Source organism: Balaenoptera ricei, chromosome 7 (assembly GCF_028023285.1).
Source record: "Balaenoptera ricei isolate mBalRic1 chromosome 7, mBalRic1.hap2, whole genome shotgun sequence".
Taxonomy (NCBI): domain Eukaryota; kingdom Metazoa; phylum Chordata; class Mammalia; order Artiodactyla; family Balaenopteridae; genus Balaenoptera; species Balaenoptera ricei.
Genome location: NC_082645.1, coordinates 116,193,516 through 116,199,021, shown reverse-complemented (window position 1 = coordinate 116,199,021; position 5,506 = coordinate 116,193,516).

Here is a 5,506-nt window from a genome sequence, read left to right as displayed (position 1 = left end):
ACCCAAAATGAGATGTCGAGTTGCCTTTTCAAATCTCTTTCCTTTGCCAGAGACAAAAAAGGATGTGTAAGAAGCGTAGGGCTGTTTTTCTCAGCTTCATTTATCAAGCGGTTGCCATGTGAACTATTTTGTAATTAGCATTTCCTTCCCTGTTTCTGGGGATACAATTGTGCTTCAGATGGCATACATCATCTTTTTGGCTTCATTAAAAAGAGCAGCAGTTTACTTATTAAATGACACACATTGTGTGGGAATTGAGTGTTAACTGTCAGAATAGAATTGATTTTGTTAGAAGCACTGTTTCACTCCCAGTATATTGAAAGCCAGAACCTGGTTCTTTTCTCAAATTCCAATTCTTTTTGTACTCATTTAGTAAAGATAGCAGGAAACACAATACCCAGGCGATATCTAAATTATGAATAACTCAGCCCAGCTTGGCTCATATTGGGATGGGCCTCTGGGTGCTTTGGAATTGTTGCTCTCAAGGCATCAATAAATACCTGTTTGAGGATAAACTCATTAGGAACTAAGATGGTAAATGAGAAGAGGAGGCAAAATGTATAGCGGTGGGTAAACAATGGGCCATTGCTTAATTATATCAAACGCGAATTGCTTTTTCTATTGCCAAAATAACCTTTGAAGTTAAACATTTCAAATTAGAAAAATATCAACACAGGAAGGTAGTTGAAAAGAAGTCATGTGTAAACAGAAAGAAAGACGGTTTGGCAATATTGTGATTAAGGGGAATCTTGAAGAAATGGTCAGACAGGGCAGCCTTCAGCTGTGCTCTCCATTGGCAGAAGTATTGGTAGTGCCTCAACTTCAGGGGCTGTTAGCTGAGATTTTGCCTCGTGGACAAGTCCAAAGGGCCTCAGCCTCCTCCAGCCACATTCCAAGTGAATGACCATTCCTGGAGTCTGGGAGGTCAGGTAGATGGTGAGGAGGTCCACATGATGGGATACAGGGATAGGAAATCCAGCAGGGACTCGGCAGACTCCTGTTGGTCTTCTGTCTTCTCTAGAGCAAAGGCCCACAAATACTGGGCGTCCCAGGATAGAGCTGGGGTTCAGAATCAGTGCTTTAGATCCTGGAAAGAGGCTCTTGCAGGCACAGCACATTGGGTTCGTGGGGGCCTGGAATTGGTGCAGATGTAGCTCTGTATCCAGCCTGGTCCCCCATGTGGTGTGCCCAAATGAAACCACCCCACCAAACGTCTGGTTCACTATGACACATCAGCACCCTCACCCTCATGATGTCAGTGGGAACTGTATCTCTGCCCCTGGTGACATAGACTTTGCAAAGTATGATTCCAATCCCAAGGACCGTGCTAGCTGGTGGACAGGTGCCTTTAGATCCTAACATCAGTCAAAAGTGGAGGTCAGACCATCTGATGGGGAGACTTGTGGGCTTGACCTGTCAAAGCATCAGAGTCTTGTTCTTAGAACTGCATCCTGGGTCCATGACATTAGGAGCTGCTTCCTGTGTAAGTTACCAAATTTTTTCCCTGCTGATGAACCATGGAGAAGCTGACGAATGAGCTGTTGGCTGTGTCTCTCTGGGGCCTGTCATTCCTGACCCATGAATTTTTGCTTCAGCCAATGTTTCTCTTTTGCCTCTTGGCAACGGAGATTTAATTTAATATAGCAGGGGAGACATTTTAGGCCAACCCACCTGACATTCATTTCTTTGAGGGTAAGCTCAAAGGGATTCTCTTGTTTTTGAAGTTATAAAAAAATAATCGTCAGCCTTGTCTTGGTATCCATCTCTTTTCATTAATGTTGCCTAGAAACTGTAAATCCTCCCTTCTCTGGTTGACAAATCCATTTCCAGGTCAGGAAAGTTTTCTCTAATACCTTTTATTATTGCATCATACTCATATCTAGGGTGTTCTTTGTCAGGAGTGGCTTTTATTCACGGGTTGGATCTCCTTGGTTAGTCCTCCGCCTCTATTATCATACTTTTCTCATCTTTTTAATCTCTTTATTCATTTCCTCTGTGATCTTATGAGGTTGCTCAATTTCATCTCCAGCTTTACTGATTTGATTTCCTTCAATAATGAGCCTGATATTTTTTTTCTCTCAGTGTGAATTTAATATCTGTCTCCATTCTTTATATCTACAAGCTTGTTTCTGGGCTGTTCCCTTCTTATCATCTTTTTAGGGAGAATTAAACCAGACCTGTGTCTTCTGGAGTCAGACAGAGAATACTGAGCAGGTGTTTTCTAAAAATTCTCTGTTTAGTAGAATACATACGTCTGTTTCACGGGAGACCTTTTCTCCTGAGGGCAGGGAGCTGGGTTCAGGGGTCAGGAACCCAAATACCTTTAGGACCAGGCTGGCATCCGAAGTGAGTGGAGCCACTGGTGGAAGAACACTGAGAAATGCTCATTGTTGACAAGTGTCAACAGAAGCTGAAAATCCCTATTTCAAGGTGAACGGTCTTGACTTTTATATGTTAGGCCAACTCAATGAGGGCCAAAAGCAACACGCTTCCTGGCCAGGGTTCTGCCCCCAAGCCTCAGTTTTCACTGAAGTCTCAGCAGCAAGGCCTTCTCCCATGGGGCAGAACTTTCCATGAGTTTCCATTTGGTCCCTGCCGACTCATTCTGGAGAAAAGATGGCTTTCCCAGGCCCCTTGATAGGGGACAGGATACACAGGTCGGTCCTTGCTCCCCATCCATCTGCCTGGAAGCAGAGGAGTGGTTTCATAAGATGTTGCCTGTAAAATAAGAGTGGCGATGGCGGTGAGAGTGACTACGGATTCATACGTAGCACTTACCGGGTGCCGGACAGGCCAAGTACCTCATCTGTATGGCATCCTTCCGCATGAAGCACTCAGCAAGGTGTTTGGGAGTAGTCACCTCTCCCTAAATGTTCACGACTGTTGTTATTGTTACTAATGCTGCTCATATTTGGAAGCCTCAGGTTGTGCTGCTCTGAGATGCGTTTAGTACAACTCCAGGGATACGCCTGGCCAGCATCAGTGCTGACTTCACCTCCCCCTCCCGCTCCCCCTCCCCCTCCTTCTTCCCCTCGTCCTCCTCCTTCATTCTCTCCTCCCTGTGAAGAGCAGCATTTTCCCCAGGGGGCTGGAGCCAGAGCACACAGACAACAAGGGGACGGGCAGGCTTTGACCAGTCATAGCAGCAGGCACTGGGCTAGGTGCTGTGCATGAATGCTTTCTAATTTTTGCAACTAACTTGCAGAGCTGGGAGTGTTTTCTCATATTCACATCCAAAAACAGAAACTGAGACTCTGAGAGATTAAATAAAGGATTTATAACTGGATTGAACAAGAGGACAGAAAATTCCATACTAATTCAATGTGGAGGCTGCTGGGAACCCTGAAAGCATCAGTTTGAGTGGAAGGAAACCACATTAAGATGGGCTGCAGAGGAAACGAACATTTTATATATGGCAGAATGATCATTAAGAAAGTAAACAAGTAAAGTATGGGCTAAGAAAACAATTTATGAGGTAGGATGGACATAGGATTCATCATACTAATCTACAAAAATCTTTTATAAAGTGAGGAACAAAAAAATTACAATCAAATATAAAAATAGTCAATGAATATGACCAAGCAATACATAGAAGGAGAAATCCAAACAGTCAATAAACAAGTTTGAAAAGTTGAAATTAAATCTGAATGTCTATATATACACTACCAAATGTAGAATGGACGGCTGGTGGGAAGCAGCTGCATAGCACAGGGAGATCAGCTCGGTGCTTTGTGACCACCTAGAGGGGTGGGATGGGGAGGGTGGGAGGGAGACGCAAGAGGGAGGGGATGTGGGGATACGTGTATACGTATGGCTGATTCACTTTGTTATACAGCAGAAGCTAACGCACCATTGTAGAGCAATTATACTCCAATAAAGATGTTGAAAAAAAAATCTGAATGTCTATTTTTCACTCATTGATGATATAAGCCAGGTCTACAGAGGATAAAGGGAGAGATAAGCTTTCCTTTTGGCTGGTGGGAGTGTGAAATCTTACAACCTCTTAAAAATGTAATCTAGAGCGTATTTTAAATTTTAAAATATTTATGTCCTTGATTCACCAATTCTGCACTTATGTGAGTATCATACACTCATGCTCATAGGATGTGTTAGCTATGCCATTTCCTAGCTGTGTGATTCTTGGGAAAATTAATTTCAGCATGCCTTAGTCTCCTCATCAGTAAAACGGGGATAACTAAGGTACTCGTCTTACAGGACTGTTGCGAAAATTCCAACTTCTCCCTCAGTCACTGTGTTCTGGTTCCAAAAACTGGGTACTGTGTAAAGAATGTGACTTCATACTGGTGACTTCCTTCAGTCTCCTGATCATCATTCTTGATCGCTCTGTTTCCACAAACTGGTTTTACCCTTGCTGGCTACCTACTCATTTTCCCCTTGGGAAGCCATGTTCAAATAAGTATCTCTGTAATTTTCTGCCAGTCTCTGCCCTCTGGCTCCCTTTCCAAGCCTGCTGTTCATGATAATTTAATGCACCTGACTTCTGGTGATTAGGTGCTGCCACCTTATCTATTGTTTTGGATTTCTATCGTCCCCATTGCTATCGGTGGCCCCAGGTCTAGTGGCATCTCGTGTCATCAACATTGGCAAATGGAGGAGAATTACCTCTGTACTTCTCAGTGTCCCTGGAACCTTACCCTGCCTGCTGCCAGCACATTTCTCACTGCACTGGTGACTCATATACCCTTTGGGCCTTCCTGGAAACACGGTACTCTGGTAGGTTTTCTGTCTTATATCCTATATAAGATAGGTGTGGCCTATCCAAAGTCTCTATTGGATGCCCCAAGAGTTCAAGAAAGTCTCTTTACTCTGGCTAAAGGAAACTTGAATGGTCCTAGGCCCTGTGTAAGCTCTGGGAAATTTTTTTAAGCACTGCTTGGAAATTGTTCTTTTTTCAGAAATTGTTCTCATCCAGCCTCATGAAGTTTCACCCTACACATGTGCGTTCAGGAACTCTCCTCCCTCAGAACACACATGAAGAATCACTACAGAGGAACACTCACATACGGAATGTGAAAACCCTATAGCACAGGCGCTTCCATTACTGAGCAGAAGATGAAGAGATACCGAGTGCAATTACCATGGGAAAGCCTGGAATGCGCTCTCAACTTTTAAGAGACGTGAGGATTTATTCTGGAGAGAGAGTCCCATGAATGTCACCAGTAGTGGAAAGCCTTCCATTTTTCCACATTCCTTAAACTGTGAAAACTCACTGCAGAAAAACTGTGAGTATAAAGAATGAGAGAATGCCTTTAATGATACCTCTCACATTAGGAAAAATATGAAATTCCTGGATGCAAAACCTAGGAGTGGATTAGTTTTGGAAAATCTTTCCACGATTCCTGTCTTTGCTGACTTGTGAGAAGTCACACGGGAGGGGAACCCTAAGAAGCCCCTCAACATGAGATGACCTCAGCTCTTCTCTGAGTGGCCACAGGATAATTCAAACTCGGAATGAAAAGTGTAAATGTTGAGTGTGGGATTACCT